This window comes from Ahaetulla prasina, chromosome 2 (genome assembly GCF_028640845.1).
Source record: "Ahaetulla prasina isolate Xishuangbanna chromosome 2, ASM2864084v1, whole genome shotgun sequence".
In the NCBI taxonomy this organism is placed as follows: domain Eukaryota; kingdom Metazoa; phylum Chordata; class Lepidosauria; order Squamata; family Colubridae; genus Ahaetulla; species Ahaetulla prasina.
Window position 1 is genome coordinate 204,977,066 of NC_080540.1, and position 19,647 is coordinate 204,996,712.

General features: G+C 39.6%; 1 long non-coding RNA gene across 1 annotated transcript in view; it reads left to right on the top strand.

The window, feature by feature from the left end:
* Positions 1–19,621, top strand: part of LOC131192603 (uncharacterized) — an 80,867-nt gene extending 61,246 nt beyond the window's left edge. The window contains exon 3 of the long non-coding RNA XR_009153763.1: positions 19,572–19,621. This is a non-coding gene — a long non-coding RNA (uncharacterized LOC131192603). The remainder of the gene's footprint in view (positions 1–19,571) is intronic.
* Positions 19,622–19,647: the final 26 nt, after the last annotated feature.

The following is a 19,647-nucleotide window of genomic DNA, read 5'->3' on the forward strand; positions in this document are numbered from 1 at the left end:
AGTGTAGTCTCAGTCATCAGTTCTTATAATCACTGTGTCTTCCTGAATAGCCTGCTTCTCAATGATGTGTATGATGGAAACAATAGAAAGAATTGTTTTACCTTGTTTACCTTATCTTTCCCCTGCTCTTCTTCCTCTTCTTCTTCTGAGGACATAACCTTTCTAGGCTATTATTACCATTCATCACACAGTCAGCCAGCTCTTCAGGCTGGAATAGAATAGAATAGAATAGAATAGAATAGAATAGAATAGAATAGAATAGAATAGAATAGAATAGAATTCTTTATTGGCCAAGAGTGATTGGACACACAAGGAATTTGTCTTGGTGCTCTCCGTATACATAAAAGAAAAGATACATTCATCAAGAATTATAAGGTACAAGAATTATTAAGTCCCTATGACTTAATAATAGTCATAGGGAAGAAATAAGCAATCAAATCATATTAGGAAACAATATTAATATAAAGCGTAAGGATATCAGCAACAAGGTTACAGTCATACAATCATAAGTGGGAGGAGATGGGTGATAGGTAGATAAAAGTGCCAACACAGTGCCTATCAAGTCCTTCCCAATAACCTGGGATAGGTAGATGTGTGTATGTTTGATGGTGCTAAATGTATTATTCCATTATTCCAATGTTCCATAAACATTATTCCAAGCAAAGCAGTTTTTTGCAATTGACTGATGGTGATCTTGTCAATGCCAATGGTATTCACATGGTGCTCCAAATGTTTGGAGGTTGTTTTGGGGTAGTAGTAGTAGTGGTAGTAGTACAGTGGTGGGTTTCAAAAATTTTTACTACTAGTTCTGTGGGTGTGGCTTGGTGGGCGTGGCAGGGGAAGGATACTGTAAAATCTCTATTCCCTCCCCACTCCAGGGGGAGGTTATTGCAAATCTCCATTTCCTCCTGATCAGCTGGGACTCGGCAGGCAGAGACTAGATGGGGCGGGGACAGTCAGAAAAGCCAGTCTCCTAACTACTCAAAATTTCTGCTACCGGTTCTCCAGAACTGATCAGAAACCCACTGCTGAAACCCACTTCTATAGTAGTAGTAATAGTAGTAGTATTAGTAGTAGTAGTTAAACCATTCTGTGAATCTGTTAAGCTGAAGAATGCATTACAATCTACATGCGTTAAATTTATTTATTTATTTATTTATTAGATTTCTAGACCGCCCTTCTCCCGAAGGACTCAGGGCGGTGTACAGACTTATTAAAACACATAGGAACACAATAAATTTAAAATACATTTAAAATGAAATATTTAACCGGCCAATTTAAAACTAAAACGGTCAAACGACCGATATAAAACCCTAAACTATAAAATTATAAATAAATTAATACAGTTTAAAATTCAATTAAAACTAAGTTAAACTAAAATATCAAATTAAAATAATATTTAGGCTAGTCCCGCCTGATTGAATAGCAGAGTCTTCAGTTCCCGCTTGAAGGTACGGAGGTCGGGAAGTTGGCGTAACCCAGGAGGTAACTCATTCCATAGGGTTAATTAAGACACAAGGAAATAAATATCCATTTATCATTCAATGATTAATAGGAAATCACTCCTCCAACATACCACTAAACAGAATATGGACTTTCTTCATCTTCTTATAACAATTTACGTTTGAATTGAGGCTCTTTGTTTGCCCACTGGACAACCAGGTTGGTGAGATGGTTAAGGTACCAGATTAGAAGCTGGGAGATGTGAGATTTAGTCCTGCTTTAGGCATCTGGGTGACTTTGGGCCAGTCCTTCTTTCAGCTCTAAAAGGAGGCAAGGGTAGCCCACTTCTGAAATCTTGTCACATAAACTTCAAGGACTTGTCCAGGCAGTTGCAGGAGTTAAGACTGACTCAAAGGCTAATACACACACACACACACACACACACACACACACACACACACACACACACAGAGCTTTAAACTCTGACCCTCAAATACTGTTCCTGCTTCCTTTCATCACCAAGACAATGCTTGCTTGATACAGTCCCCACTTTTCTTTGAGGTTAGAAAAAACAAGGTATCTGTCTCCTTTTCAAACCCAGCTCTGGCACAAACTGCCTTCTGTTATATACACTGTTCTCCCTTGCGCCTGCCCTTCTTGAGTGGAGGAAATGAATTATCTCCATCTGTTAACTGATCCCATTTGGGCCATTAAACCATAATGACAACAAACAGCTGCCTTGTGTCAGATCAGAAGAGGCATCTCTGTACAGCATCAAGCCTATTGCTTTATGAATAGAAAGCTTTGGCTCTATGTGGTATCTTGACTAACATCAGACCTATAAAAATATATCCCCCCCCAAAAAAAAACCATTCCATACTGAATTGTGGGAATGTTGGAGACTGCTCATAGAGTCAGGCTTCCACCAATGATACCTCAAGTGAGGAACTGTCATGATCTACAACCTTCAGAAACAGAAAACTGAGAAAGACAACACTCAAACGTCTTCATCAAGAGATGAAAAGATTTATTCAGGAAACTCTTAGTCAAAATATGTATATTTGCTATTGTTTATTTGGAAACTCCATATTTCCAGTCCCTGTAGAAATCTGCAAAATCAGGCAACGGCCTTTTGAACAATATTGGAACAGTTTTCAGAAGATAATAGCTAACAATCTTAAGGCACTTACCTTACTTTTAAGAAGATCATTTAGTTGGCTTCAAAGTGTAGTTTTTCCTAACCATAGTGCCTTTTAAATGGACTTCATTGCCTGAATGCTGATGTACTGTTAAGGGTGGTGGGTGGTGGGTGGAGAACTACATTTAATCTAGAGATAGGCAACTTGTGGACTTAGAAACGATGAAGCCCCTAATAGTACATTTTGAAACTTGTAGAAATCTTTCTAAGCAAGTTTGTTAAAAACTAAATATATAATACCCATTTCTGACTGGAAATAAGTAACTATTAATTCATGAAACAGACATATCACAGTTAAACAAACTCTCCCCCCCCCAAAAAAGGAAACAATTCCACTCCCATAAAGAGGCACTAGAAAATCTCTGAGGACTCTTTTGAGGAATAATCAAAGTCATTCAATAGAAGAATGGTTGCTGCCTTCTTCTATTGTTACATGAATTTTCAGAATAGCACTTGGAACCATTAATGGTAGTGTTTGAGACATTTTTTTTAAATGCTTCCCTTGGCTGACCACATTTGACTTACCTCTGCTACTGATATATTTTGTCTGTACGATCATGCAACCATAAAATGGGGAATTTGTTCTTTTTAATAAAAATCAATGTATTTATCAATCGCACACCTATCCAATTTGCACACCTATCCAATTTGCATACCGAGCAAATAGATCAACAGATGATGCTGTTAATATGGCTCTGCACTACATCCTACAACATCTTGAGTCTCCAAAGACCTATGCAAGGGTCCTTTTTGTAGACTTTAGTTCAGCATTCAATATCATCATTCCAGACATTCTTCTAACTAAGCTAAACCAGCTACAGGTACCGGAACAGACTTGTAAGTGGATCACAAGCTTCCTAACAATCAGGAAACAGCAGGTGAAGCTAAGCAAGATCACATCAAATACCTGTACAATTAGCACAGGGGCCCCCCAAGGCTGTGTGCTCTCCCGACTTCTCTTCTCTCTGTATACCAATGACTGCATCTCCAATGATCCATCTGTTAAGCTACTGAAGTTCGCAGATGACACAACAGTGATTGGTCTCATTCGAGACAATGACGAATCCGCATATAGACGAGAGGTCGAACGACTAGCCTTGTGGTGCAACCAAAACAATCTGGAACTGAACACACTCAAAACCGTAGAAATGGTGATAGACTTTAGGAGAAACCCTTCCATACTTCCACCTCTCACAATACTTGACAACACAGTATCAACAGTAGAAACCTTCAAATTTCTAGGTTCTATCATATCGCAAGATCTCAAATGGACAGCTAACATCAAAACATCATTAAAAAGGACAACAAAGAATGTTCTTTCTGCGCCAACTCAGTAAGCTCAAACTGCCCAAGGAGCTGCTGATCCAGTTCTACAGAGGAATTATTGAGTCTGTCATTTGCACCTCTATAACTGTCTGGTTCGGTTCTGCAACCCAACAAGAAAAACACAGACTTCAGAGGATAATTAGAACTGCAGAAAAAATAATTGCTACCAACCTGCCTTCCATTGAGGACCTGTATACTGCACGAATCAAGAAGAGGGCCGTGAAAATATTTACAGACCCCTCGCATCCTGGACATAAACTGTTTCAACTCCTACCCTCAAAATGACGCTATAGAGCACTGCACACCAGAACAACTAGACACAAGAACAGTTTTTTCCTGAAGGCCATCACTCTGCTAAACAAATAATTCCATCAACACTGTCAAACTACTTACTGAATCTGCATTACTATTAATCTTCTCATAGTTCCCATCACCAATCTCTTTCCATTTATGACTATATGACTATAACTTGTTGCTGGCAATCCTTATGAATTATATTGATATATTGACCATCAATTGTGTTGTAAATGTTGTACCTTGATGAACGTATCTTTTCTTTTATGTACACTGAGAGCATATGCACCAAGACAAATTCCTTGTGTGTCCAATCACACTTGGCCAATAAAAATTCTATTCTATTCTATTCTGTTCTTTCTACCCATTCATGCATGTAGCTCTGTTTTGGCATTATTTGCAAGTATGGATTTTCCTTGCTATATGAGACGAAAAATGTGCATTGTATGATGAATGAATCTGTACTTAATCAGGCCATATGTACTTTTTGTTTCAGCTGCTATGTGAGTAGCTGCTAATAAGGTTACAGTACAACAAATACATGCTTTTATTTAGTGCCCATGATCATTTCCAGCATCATTTCAATTCAACTCGGCCTGCACTAGGAGGTAGACTAAACTTTTGTGGATTGAAAGAAATCACAACAGGCTTTTTCAGCCTGATTGAGCACTAAAAATAGTTGTTCCCGTTCCTTTTTCCAACGCAACCACCTTCTCCTGCTTTGAATCATTTTTGGTCCGCTTGAGAGAGGACAGCTGCTGAAAGAGGAATGTACCATTTTTCGAACTATAAGACGCACCGGTGTATAAGACACACCAAGATTTTGAAGAAGCAAGATAAAAAAGTTTTTGCCCTCTCCAGCCCTCTGGAGCAGGGATCTCCAACCTTGGCAACTTTAAGACTTGTGGACTTCAACTCCCAGAGTTCCTCAGCCAGCTCTGGAGCACTCTGCAGGTCTCCCAAACCATCTGCACACCCCATTTTTGCAAAAAATGGTTTTTCGCAAAAACGTGGGCGTTTTTGCCCTCCCCAGCCCAAAGGAGCACTCTGCAGCCTCCCAAAATGGGACACGTGGGGTGGGGCTTTGGGAGGCCAAAAATGGCTGTATTTGGTGTATAAATTAATTTAGTGACCGTTCAAAGTTACAATGGCATTGAAAAAAGTGACTTATGACTGTTGCAGCATCCCTATAGTCACGTGAATTAGTCAGATGTTTGACAACTGGTTCATATTTATAATGGTTGCAGTGTCCCGGGGTCATGTGATCATTTTTGGTGATGTTCTGATGAGCAAAATTAATGGGGAAGCCTGATACACTTAACAACCTTGTTACTAATTTAACAACTGCAGTGATTCCCTGAATAAGTGTTGGCAGGAAAAGTTATAAAATGGGGCAACACTCACTTAACAAATCTCTCACTTAGCAACATAAATTCTGGGCTCAATTGTGGTTGTAAGTTGGGAACTTACCTGTAGTAGAGATGGAAGTTGTTGTGTTAAATCATTTAGCTACCATCCTGTTCTCCCAGTATATCATTATTTGCTGACAAAAACGTCTTCCTCTTACACACACTTCATTAAATAATTAAGATGAGTTACGTGAGCTTCTGGAGACCCTTTCCATTGTTTGGCCTCCATATCTTCAGCTTAATATCTAAATAAATGCTCTGGCTGAGTGTCTGAAAATAGGAATGTCACACAGGATTCTGATGTCTCTATCTACCCCTGTCCATTGATTTAAGCCAGAGGTGTCCAACTTTGGCAGCTTTAAGACTTGTGGACTTCAACTCCCAGAATTCCCCAGCCAATTCCCTGATCTAAGCATTCAAGGGACGGATCCGTGGAAAAGAATGCTTAGAACTTACTAGCTTGGAACTGGGGCCAGTAGAAAAAGCTATGCACCCAAGCATGATGCTCTTTCTGGAAACATGTTTGCTTGTCATTCCCCCCCCCCTTAAAAAGGATGGCTTTTTGTGTTTCTTCCCATGATCCTCTGCTTCAGTTCTTCAATCTGGTACACATTTTTATAGCCCCTGCAGCAAGAAAGCTTATTACCTTCACAAGCCCTTGGCATCTCAGCTGCTGCTGCAATAACTCACCAAGGCTATCCCGGGGAGACATCATAGACCTTTGGGGCTGGCTTTCATTCTAACAATGTCAGACCTAGACCTTGTCTCCTCGACATTTGCTTCAGTAACTATTTCAATTTTCTTCCAAGATTTGAAATTAATCCTTTAAATATAGCTGCAGAACATAATATTATTTTGGTCCTGGGGAAAAAGCTGGACCTTTCGCGTTTCAAAGGCCAGGCCTTAGTCTTAAAACAAGGGACAAAGAATATGTAAGGCAGAGCCTGCAGCCAGCATAAAGACTGTTGAAAACTTCCTGGACGTTTACTCTGTTCTGTACCCCTGCATTTTCCCACAGGTGATCCATTGGTTGCCATAGGAATTTACCAAGTAGCTTGTAGTCCAAGCCTGATGTCATGAGCTGAGAGAGAAAGACTGGCTCAAGATCACCTAGCTGGCTTTCATGGCTAAGGTGGGACTAGAATTCACAGTCTCTTGGTTTCTAGCCTGCTACCTTAACCATTAGACCAAACTGGCTCTCAATTTCTATATCCCCAGCTGATTTCTTTTATTCTTTAAGACACCCCCCCCTTAATTAAAAACAACAGAAAGCTATCATGTTGCAAAGTAAATTAAAAAGGTAAAGGTCCCCCTCACACATATGTGCTAGTCGTTCCCGACTCTAGGAGCTCATCTCCATTTCAAAACCGAAGAGCCAGCGCTGTCCAAAGATGTCTTCATGGTCATGTGGCCGGCATGACTAAATGTCAAAGGTGTACGGAACACTGTTACCTTCCCACCAAAGGTGGTCTTTATTTTTCTACTTGCATTTTTTATGCTAGGTTGGCAGAAGCTGGGACAAGTAACAGGAGCTCACCACATTATGCAGCACTAGGGATTCAAACCACTGAACTGCCGACCTTTTGATCGACAAGCTCAGCATCTTAGCCACTGAGTCACCCCATCCCAAAAGTAAATTACCAAGAAAAAGTAGTAGCTATCTTTACAGATTGCTTAGGCCAGGGGTGTCAAACTCGCGACATGTCATCATGTGACATCTCACAACCTTTTCCCCCGTGGGATGGCCAGTGCATGATGCATCCGGGTCACGGGCTGTGAGTTTCACATCCCTGGCTTAGGCCCTCTTTGAATCAGTTTTAGTCTTCTTCCTGGATGGTTACATTTTATTGCAATAATCTTTATGAGTTCTTATTACTGATACAAAATACTTTTTGGATCCAGAGTACCACAACACTATAGAAAATAATCTGTAATGCTGGTTGGGAGTTACAGGAACTGATCTCCAACACATCAGAAACATACAAAAATAGCAAAATAACAGAGTTGGACTGGACCTTGGAGGTTTAACAGTAACAGAGTTGGAAGGGACCTTGGAGATCATCTAGTCCAACCCCCTGATCACACAGGAGTATTAGGGATTCGAACCGCCAAACTGCCAACCTTTCTGATTGACAAGCTCAGTGTCTTAGTCACTGAGCCACCTAGTCAGACTCCTAGTCCAACCTCCTGCTCAATACTATTTCAGACAAATGGCTGTCCAATCTCTTACTTATGAGAATCCCTATAAATTACTATGTAAAGAAGGGAATTTGTGATGGATTCTTTGGGGAGAATGTTTCAGACCTCAGAAAAAAAATGTATTTTTCCTTTCCTTTGTTGCAGTGAAATTATTATACAAAAATAACTACTCTTAAGATTCATGATGCCTAAATATTTCTAATCGTTATACCTAAAATGAATGTACCTATTTCTATATGTTCTATGTGTCTATTCTGGACTTATTATAACTTTTCATAAACTCATTTTTCTCTTTCTCTCATCTTGAATTGCCTACACATGTATAAAGCAGAAAGGTTAATTAGCACTGGCTTTGTCTGCCCACTCAGCTGTGGATTCTGGGAGGGGGAGTCCTTTAGCCATCTTACTTTTGACTGGCTTTGTTATTGGCTGGCATTTCAGTATTTTCGGATAAAGACGGGTTTCTGTCCATCCTGAATCCCTGCAGGGACTTTAGCACAGCGCTCTCTCTTTCTCTCTGTCTTTGGCTGGGAAAGGGACGATTTGTTACCAGCTGCAAGTTGGCTGTTAGCAGAACAGCAGGAGTTGGCATGGGTGCTTGGTTCTGCTGCTCAACTCAGCTTTCAAGCTGCTTTTGTGTCTGAATTCTGCACCCCCTTTTTCCACACCACTAGTTTGCGGCACTTGACATTTCCTTCTTTCTCACCTGCAACCTTCTCTTCTTCTGCTCTCCCACACAATTTCTGGTGCCTTTGTCTTTGACCTAGATTCATTTTTATTTATTTATATTTTTTATTTTATTTATTTGTCAAGCATATATAAGATTACAGATGGAATAGTATAGAATAGAATAGAATAGAATAGAATAGAATAGAATAGAATAGAATAGAATAGAATAGAATTTTTTATTGGCCAAGTGTGATTGGACACACAAGGAATTTGTCTTGGTGCATACGCTCTCAGCGTACACAAAAGAAAAGATACCTTCATCAAGGTACAACACTTACAACACTTAATGATGGTCATAGGGTACAAATTTAACACTTAATGATACAACACTTAATGATAGTCATAGGCTACAAATAAGCAATCAGGAAACAATCAATATCAAAGTATAGACATTCTTATGAATACATGAAATGTATAAACATGATTATGAATATATGAAATGGATACAAATATAAAAGGACATTAGGACAGGGACGGTAGGCACATTCGTGCGCTTATGCACGGCCCTTACAGACCTCTTAGGGATGGGGTAAGGTCAACAGTAAATAGTCTAAGGTTAAAGTTTTGGGGGTTTGGGGATGAAACCCCAGAGTCAGGTAGTGCATTCCAGGCATTGACCACTCTGTTGCTGAAGTTGTACTGTATTTCCTGCAATCGAATTTGGAGTGGTTCACTTCAAGTTTGTATCTATTGTGTGCTTGTGTATCGTTGCGGTTGAAGCTGAAGTAGTCATTGACAGGTAGGACATTGTAGCAGATAATTTTATATACTACCCTTAGGTCAGACCGAAGGTGGCATAGTTCTAAGTTGTCTAAGCCAAAATTTCAAGTCTGGTGGCATAAGGTATTCTGTTGCGAGCAGGTTGGTGTCCTAATTCTTTTGTGTCTGAATTCTGCACCCCATTTTTCCACACTACTAGTTTGCCGCACTTGACATTTCCTTCTTTCTCACCTGCAAGTTACCATCTCTTCTTCTTCTCTCCCACACAATCTTTGGTGCCTTTGTCTTTGACCTAGTTTCATATTTCATAACACTTACTTTCACCAAATCCTTGCACAGGGTAACTACCAGAATCAAGCAAAGTAACGTTACAATCTTGCTTCGTTATTCCATACATCTCTTACAATACCCACACCCAAGAGTTCCTCTTGTTTGTTCCTCTTATAGTTGAAGCATAGGTGTAGTCCAGCTACCCATATTCATAGTCATTGGGAGTTTGGAAGGGAGAAGAAAAGGCTCTCATTGACTGTTGCCTTTCACATACCTCCATAAACCATGAAGCCTCCAAACTGCACTATTGCGTAACCCTTCAAGTTATTTTCAAGGTACTAGAGAACAGTGCAGAAGCTCAATTAGAACCATAGCAAGGATTATGTTGGTGTATATTTGGGGCATGGTGTATATTTGGGGCATGTTTTTTGATCTCAAATTGCAATAATCATTTGAGAGGAGCTCACAGACCATATAGGACGTATCGATAGCATTGGATCTAGGACGAAGGATGAAAGTTCTGTTTATGGTATAAAACCCAAGACTAACAAATTCAGCTCAGCAACTGATGATGCATTTATTTAATGACTGAAAAGGCATGATTTCACCAGGAACTTGACAGAATGCTGATGAGATCACTTGACAAATCTCACTGTGAAATTCTCCCCTGCCATGCCCAGATTTACTTTTCCAATTTAAAGGTTGAGAATTTCTTTTTTAAGACATGGAATCTAAAAGGATAGAAATGTAATTCAGACAGAGGTTCTTTCCACTCATTTTTCCTTTAGAAATCAACATAATCCTTAGGATTGAACTTGATTATACCAGAAGTGATTAATGATTTGATCCAGCTAATTTCACCATTCCATCAACGATGGGGGAGTTGGGAAAGCAACTGCCATGAAGCGTTAGGGAATAAGACAAATTAAATTTTTTACCTCCCTTTTCTCAGCAAGGCTTCTGAATTGTTGTTTGTATTTCTGTAGCCCCAAGTCTGCTGATAATTATCCCAAGCTCCTGCAATAGGAAAGAATAGGATAGGGTGCATTGCTTCAGAGAAAGCATCATTTGCTCATGGCCTGAGATCACCTTCTTTTTCCTTTCAGCTGATCTCATGTTGCGCTCAGTTGCCTCCCACTCTTTTTTCTTTTTTAATCAGATGTATAGTACAACATTTGTTTTACTCTTTGGATCCAGAAAACATGCTCCTAACTCACTTGAGAGAGCTTGGATGAGATGGGTTTTATTTCCCCTGGAACAGCGAGATGAGACTGAACCAGGGGTGAAATGCTCCCGGATCGGACCGGATTGCGCGATCCGGTAGCAATCATGGCCGGTAGTTCAGTGATCCAGTAGTGATGATGGAGCAAAGCTCCACCCACCCGCCCGGGTGTCGTTACTTCCTGCTTTTAAAAGGTAAAAAAAAGGCTTTGACGATCGCGCACCACAGCTGTGATCGTCAGAGCCTTTTTTACCTTTTAAAAGCATTTTTTTACAACCTATTGCCCGAATAGGTTGTAAAAAAATGCTTTTAAAAGATAAAAAAAGACTCCGAGGATCACAGCTGTCGCACGCAATCATCAGAGTCTTTTTTTTAGGGGGGGGGAGTCTGTTTTTGCTCCCAACAGGCTTTCCTGGACCCTGCTAGGCAAAAAAAGGTTGTGTGTGGGGAGGGTTCGTTTTTGAGAGAGAGAGAGAGAGAGAGAGAGAGAAAGAAAGGAGGGAGGGAGGGAGGCAGGGAAGGAAGGAAGGAAGGAGAAGAGGAAGGAAGGAGTTCAAACCTGGCACTAGACGCAGCTTCAGAGGAAAATCCAGGTCTGGAAGGGATCTGGAGGTCATTTAGTCCAACTCTGCTCCAGCAGGACATTGTTAGTGAATTTCTGTCTTTTTTTTTTATTGAAAAGGTTTTACAAATTTTTTCCCCTTTCCCCCCTCCCCCTCTTTCCCTCCTCCCCCCTCCCTTCACAAACCCCCCTCCCCCCCCCCCGGCTTCCCGGAACAAACACAAGGTATAGTAAAAATAAAACAAACATAAAAAATTTTCTTTCCTAACTAAATTATAATCCTACAATTCTCATCAATTCCTAACCTCCCCCAAAGCAATCAGAAATAATACATCCTAATCATTCAAAGGCAGTCTGATAACTCTTAGTCTGATATCTGTTTTGAATATAGTCAATCCATTTTTTCCACTCACTTAAATATCTTTCTTGCGTATTGTCTTTCAAAAAGGCTGAGATTTTTTGCCATCTCAGCCAAATTGGCAACTTTCAATATCCATTCTCCTATTGTAGGTACTTCTTTTTTCTTCCAATACTGTCCTATTAGTAATCTTGCCGCTGCTATTAAATTTAAAATCAACTTAGTCTCAATTACTGTACAGTCCATGATAATTCCCAGCAAAAAAAACTTACGGCAGGAACTTTATCTTCTTTTTCAAAACATTTTGTAGAATCCACCAAATTCTTATCCAAAAAGCCTTAATATTTTTGCAAGTCCACCAAATATGAAAATATGTAGCATCATCACAATTACATCTCCAACATTTTGCTTGCATATCTGGATACATGAGTTTCTGTCTTTTGATCCCCCAGTCACATGGTTACATAGCCACACCCACCCAGTCACATGAGACACCCCCCCCAAGCAACACCCATAGAACCAGTAGCAAAAAAACTTAGATTTCACCCCGGACTGAACCCACTGCTAATATCTAGGACTGGGAAGGAAGTTTCCTCTGAGCTGATCTGGGAATGCCAACTATCAACATCCAACTTGAGTATACCAATAAAAGTCCAGGATCATTTCTTTTCTGAAAAGCTTATTGTTCGTTGAATACATTGCGTGGTAATGGCGAGGCAGAACTAACTCTGAAATTCTCAGGCAGCAGTTCACAGTATTAAACAATGATTTTCACAGCCAATCCGCCAGGCTTCCACATAGACAATGTAAACAAGTTCTCTTTGTTATGGGAACCATCTACCACCTTCTTCACACCTGTTAAGATATCCTTGAAAAGTTTCCAGACTCTCACAAGCTTCAATGGGACTGTAGAAGTTTTATTTCTCCCACACGCCCATTTGTAATCAATACCTCCCCCCCCTTACTCTAATGACAAGTTGAAATGAAGACGCACGTAGCTGCCAATGTTTCACTCTTGACACCAACTTCTTCATTCTCTTTCAAGGGTAGCAAATATTATTTTAGCAAGTCCCAATAGCATCCTCATCCACACTACCATAGTTGCAAGAAGCCTATATAGATTCTTAGTCATTCAGGTCATGGTTGTCCCAAAGGTGCTTTTTCCGGAGGCAACTGAAAGCGAAACGTCTTTTGAAGATGTTTCACTTCTCATCCAAGAAGCTTCTTCAGCTCTGAGAGGAGAGTGGGATTTATATTCCTTGCAGACAACTGGTCATCTGCATCCTTTTAGAGGGCTGTTGAAGCAAGAACACTACTCAGGTGACCCTGAGGACACAGATAAACCTTGAACTGCTTCAATGACCCTCTAAAAGGATTCAAAGGACCAGCTGTCTGAAAGGAATATAAATCTTTTCATTCCCCACTATCCTGTTCAAAGCTGAAGAAGCTTCTTGGATGAGAAGCAAAACATCTTCAAAAGAAAAAAACAAAGTCCAGTTGCCTCCTGAAAAAGCATCTTTGGAACTATCATAGTTGCAGGAAAGCAAAAGGTTGGGTTTTTTTAAAAATAAAATGGAAAGACTGGCTTAAACAATAAGGTTGGGGGGGGTCTCACCTTCCCCTTTGGCAGCTATGAAATGCTACAGCATGGCGGTAACAATATGGAGTCCACGTTCTTTCATGAAGACTGGATGAGATTTTCTTTACCTCTGTCACGGATTACTTCTGAGCCCCTTTTAAACAATATGTAAATAAAGCCAGTCTACATTGGCAAGTGTGTACTGGGTATTGCCATGGTGCAAGCTACTCTGTTTCTCAGGAAGCTGCTTGGAGAAACAATTGACAAATTATACGATTCGTCACACAGTCACCCAGATGTTCAGACTGGAGTTGACATTTTTATTCACCTATCAAGTCCTTCCCAAGGACCTGTGTTGTTGTTGTTGTTGTCTTTTTGTCAGGGAATTATGCAGTCAGTGCCCAAATGAAGTCCAAGATGCTGACACAAACTTGTAGTTTTATATAAATAAATATATTTTGCATTTATATTTACAGCAAACAGGATAGTCAGTCACATCATGAGGTAAATCATCAGGTAAAATCACAGAATAGCATACAGAGCACACAAAAGAAAAAGGTGGAAAAAAGGAAAACTCCCCCTTTACCCCCAGCAACCAATCATAACATATGTAGGAATTTAGCACCCACCTCCCTCCTAGAAGAATGAAATATTTTAGAAAATATTTAAAAGGCAGAATATATTTCCCTGGATAAGAAATGGAGAAACATGTTTTAAAGACAAAGCAGCTTCCTGACTCCCCCCCCCCACCTTTGTCAATGGGCCATTAAAGCCTCAGCTAAGCTCACTCATTTCCCCCCACCTTTGTCAACCATCATCTGCATCATAATAGAACCCATCTAGCAACTGAAACTCACCACATGGCACCTGGGAAGATTACATCAGCCAGCAAGGCTAGCTAAGACCCCCACCCCCTGGGAGTCTGACAGCTAATCAGGGTACTCTTCCTGTGCCCCAGAAAGTTCAAAGCTCAGAAAAAGCATAAAACCAGGGAGCACACAGGATCTCAGCCCTTTTCTGTTCAGGATCTCAAGCCATGTGATCCTGGCCACCATTAAACCATCTTTCCAAGCAGCCTCCATGTTTCCAGTGTCTTTGTCCCCACTTGGAACTGAACCCAGATGGATATTTCTTCCAACACATAGATTGGCCTCATGCAGGATCCTATCCTCTCCAATCAATCAACTACAACTGTGTGTTCTGCCCTGTCATACACTTTACAGTTCTGGCTATTAAATATCGTAACAATTTTTATTGTACCTTTTTTTTACATATAACTCAAGGTGGCAATCACATTCATGTCCTGCCTCCTATTTGCCCCACCATGATAACCCTGTAAATTGCAATGGGCCAAGAGAGAATAAGGGGCCCCAAGCCAACCTGACAGCTTTCATGGCTAAGGCATGTCTAGAACTCACAGTCTCCTGGTTTCCAGGTCAGCACCTTCACAACTGCATCAAATGCTACAGAAAGGAGGGGAAAGTCCTGTTTATTTATGTAGAATAGTACATCCTCTACCTTTTTTAATGTATCAGGGGGTTCATCTGTAGATGAACCATCCATCATTTGTTTTGTGTTCTGGTAATGAGGGGCAGCAGATAATGCAAAGTCAAGTGGCTGTAAAGGATCAGATTTGAGAGAATCTATTAAAGGCCTTTCTGTGATAATGGTTTGGGAGATCTCTTCAGGCATGTAACCTGAAAATTGCCTCTTTGAGCCCTAAAATAGGGATTGCCTGTGTACAACTGGGACTAAAAAATATGTGTGTGGAGGAGGGGAGGATATGTAAGCCTTATGCATATCCCCACATGCTTGGCTGTCTTGACATCTCCAGCTTGAGCAGGGGATTGGACTAGAAATCAGGGGTCTCCAATCTTGGCAACTTTAAGACTTGTGGACCTCAACTCCCAGAGTTCCTCAGCCATCTAGTCTAGACCCCTGGACTAGATGATCTACAAGGCCATCTTCCAACTTTGTTACTCTGTCTTCTGCCTTCTAAAATCTTGTATTTACAAAATATACTTACAAAATCTTTGCTCTTTTTATTGGACATGCAAATACCACAAAGGCAGCTGAGCACACAGAGAAATCAGAAAGTTAAATGAAATGAAATCAAATCAAATGTTATTGCAGTCACAAGCCAGTTTAACAAAAAGTTAAGGTTATGTACATCTTCCAACCTTCCTCTCTCCTCCCCTCCTTTTAGCTCCCCTCCTGGGCTGGCTGAGTTTTGCCAATGCTTATGAACTGTTCCATATATGTAACATATTTTTCATGTACAGTATTATGCATAGTATCATTTAGCTGCACTGGTCTTGATTTGGATTTAATTCTATTTAAATCGTTGCTCTAGTTTGAAAAGCCAAGATTGGGAGGTGACTGCCTTGAAAGGCAGAAGAAACATTGCATTTCTTAAAGAAATGTAGATATTTATCCAGGCAAAGAGGCAGCATGAAACAATGCAGGCACCACACACACATACACACATACACACATACACCCTGGTTGCAGTATGAAGCGGAAACTCTGATACTTCATTTCATTCCGTCTATGTGTAATATATTCTGAGCAATTGAGATGAATAAGGATTAAAATAATCAGCAAAACAAAAAAACCAACCAACCAGCTGGTAGTGGATGCAGAGAGAAAACAAAGAGTCCATAGTTGTGACATTAGCATTCATGTGAAGGTTAAGACCGGTATTTGGGGATAGTTTACAGCCCAATCCAATTTGCCTAAAACCAGGGCTATGTTTGCAAGAATCTAATTGGCAGTTTTGTCATTTTATCTACACATTGGGGAATGGCTTCAATGACAGCCTCATATTTCACTGTGCCAACATTATTTTAAAAAGAAAAACGATGTCTGGTTACTTTAAAAATGCCCTCTCTGTAAGGTGAGCAGGAGTCTGACAGGGAGAGAGTGACAATGACAATGATGATGACATTGAGGAGGATCGCAAAAAGCAGGCCTTTATAGTTATCATTAAGGGGCTACGTCAGAGAGAAAAGCTATGATTCTCACACTGTTGTTAAAGTTACAAATCCATCTACCTTGACTTCAAGGTCTCCAGATTCTTTGCAATATGATCCAATATATATGGCATGATAAATAAACCTGTACTTTACAGTACCAAAGGATCGGATGAGATTGAACCCAGCTAAAGTTTGGAGACATCTGTGATGTTCAGTGTTTGGTGATATTAAAGTGCTTGGGGCTGATCGTTACAATGTTCAAAACGAGTGGAGAGAAAGGGCATTCACTGCCTGTATTTCCTCCCCTCAGGCCTAAAAGAAAATGGCGCAAATAGCAATTTCACGTAACTCATTTTTCATTCTGTTAATCAACAGATTGTTTTTTCAGCACCAGCAGTTACTATTATGTCCCCTTCTCCAACGGCTTTTATTTTTGAATGGCTACTTTTGCATCAGCCCTAGAGACGTTTGCTAAATCCATCTTTTCAAAAATTAATGCCACTCGGGCCTTGAATGGCTTGCTCTGAGGCAACTGAATGAATGCAATCTAAATATCCCAAATTTGCCAGTTTAAAAGTCTGTTCCTCTCTCTGTGTTTAATCTCTTGGTTCCCTTCTATCTCATTCTATTCTGGAACGTGTTGGAATTCTAATTACATTCTGTTTAATTCTGGTTTTGTTCTATTTAATTTCTCTTTTATTTGCTGTTGCAGCCTTCTCAGATTCTGAGATTTTCGATTATTGTTTTGTGAGCTGCTTACGGATTTGGCAGGGATAATTTTAAAAAATGCAAACCATTCTGACCACAATTAATGGGCTGGGGTGGGGGAATTTTGCATCACCCTTTAGGGCTAAATCTATTTGTGTATAATTAGATCCATGTAGCTGAAATAAGATTAGCGTCATTGTGATCATAGAAGGCTGACCTAGATACTTTTATGGCATTAATGTCAAATAGATGAATGAGACCTACATACAAACTTATGGAATCTAAGTGATTAATACATGTGCAAAATGGTTTCTCTTGACTCTTTAACGCTTCCCTATGCATTTTTGTCCATATTGCATGCTTACTGAATGTGAAAACAGCAATGATTAGTTGCTCTCTGCCAGAGAAATAAGCTATTAGGTTATTACTTGTGGACTAAAATTTTGTTCGGAAAAATGTAACATGCAATTTCAAACCTAGTATAATTCCAAATAGTTTAAAAAAATATTAGAACATTGCCAGTGTATTTCTTTGCCATTTTTTTGTAGTGCTGGAACAAAATATTATATGCATAATTGAAGTTGGTTTGACACTGCCTAAATGTTGATGGGGCATATGGAATATATGGGTGTTGAGAATGAACAACGTATAAACATTTTTTGAAAATTAACTTTCTGAATTATTTAAAATATTGAGCAAGTGACGTTTTTGCAAATTGTGTCCAGTGCCTATTCGCAACCTATTAATCACCTACCTAGCAGACAATTCTTTTGTAACCTTTCTGTCGGAAGACCAAAGGCTACCGAGATGCTGTTTCTCAGGTAAAAAATAATGACAAAGTAGAGACTAACCTAGCCTCATATATCAGCCAAAGAAAGAAATTAGGGTGTGCATTTCCTTTTCTAACCCAAAGAACCCATGAAGTTTAAAATTAGTGCCTTAGGATATCCAAAGTAGAACAACTAGATTCTGTAATAGCTTTGTACCATATAGTATCAACCTTGTTAACTCTCAAGATTCTTTTTTCCACTATGTATTCAAAATGGACTGTGATTAATATATAGATATATGTATATATCTATGTATTTATGTATGTATACAATATATGAGCATGTGTGTATATATGGGTATGGGTATATGTATTTCTCTTTTGAGTGCAGGCATCAGAATTTCATTTTAATGTGTGCCATTGTGTACACAGAAAAGTGACAATAAAGATTCTTATCTTTTTTTCCCCCTCCTCCCAATTCGTTTTTATTTTGTGTTAATATCTTTTAGATTGTAATAGCAAGAAAAGGTGACTTTTTGGAGGAACACTGTAAAATGCTTTAAATAATAATGTTCCCTTTCTGGCATGATTTATTTATATTATTAAAGATTTGGGGATTATAGAGTACTTTTATCCATCTAGCCTGCTTGCTCTTTATGAGAGGTACATAGCTGATTCCCAATCAGGTGGGTAGATTTACAGGAGTGATTCTTTTCTGCAGGAACCCTTCAATTATGAAATGGGTTACCAACTCAGATCTATCACATTCCATCATGACACCCCCCCCAAAAAACATTTTTTGATATGATCAGTGTTGAGTTGTGGGAATCAATGAAGAAGTAGGACGACAGGAAGTAACTTCAGCTCTTTATTTCAAGTCAGTAACTTCTGCAAAGGCTTAGCCAGCAGAGCTCCCTTTTAAAGGGCGCTGTCCCACCGATTCAACCACTAACAATGCTTTACTTTTCCCACCGTTTGAATCCACCAATCAGTGGTGGGCCTCGTTTGAATCCACCAATCAGTGACAGGCATACAAATGTCTGGCTAAACCCAGACCTGAGTGAAGCCTACGTCCCTGGCTTCACTTGCTATTTACATATGTAACAATCAGCTTTTCCCAAGAAATGTTTTTAATGTGGGCATCATGGCAGATTGGCAATACAGTACATATTACTTCAGTGCCATGTACGTAAAGAATTTTCCTGTAAAGAATTTATTGTTGTCTCTGTTCCTGCTAAACTACCATATGGGTGCTTAAACCAATGTATGTGGTTAGCTTTCTGTAACTTCATCATTGGTATATCCTCCTTACAGAACTACCCCCTACTGTTTTTACAGTGATGGTTACTTTCCCACAACAGCTGTGGTGGAAATTAGAAAGTCTCCATTAGTGTGTGTCTGTGTGTGTATTATATTGTATAACAACTGAGCTTTAAGATCTAATGAGTAAAATGCTTGACTAGTCAATATCCAAGACTGAAACATACATGATTGATTGATTGAATGAATGAATGAATATGTGTGTGGGATTTTCAACAGCCACACCATCATATGTAAACATTTTGCCACCATTATCTGTAGTACTTTGTCCAGTTCTTCTTGCTTTCAGTTGTCTTTATGACATAAGCAAACTTCCACACCATCTGGTATCTTGCACCAGAATCCAAGCAGGATTAACATTGATTGGAATAAAGTGGGGGCCGTAAGATATATCCATCATTGTGGAAATCAAGAAAACTAAAATGGCTTTTTCAATCAGATTCCAGCAGATATTCTGTCTGGGAAAATATAAAATATTTCTTTCTTCCAGAGATCACCCAACAGAGGTACTGAACACAGAAAAATCGGGAGGAGATGTACAGCAATAAATAAATGAATAATGATTT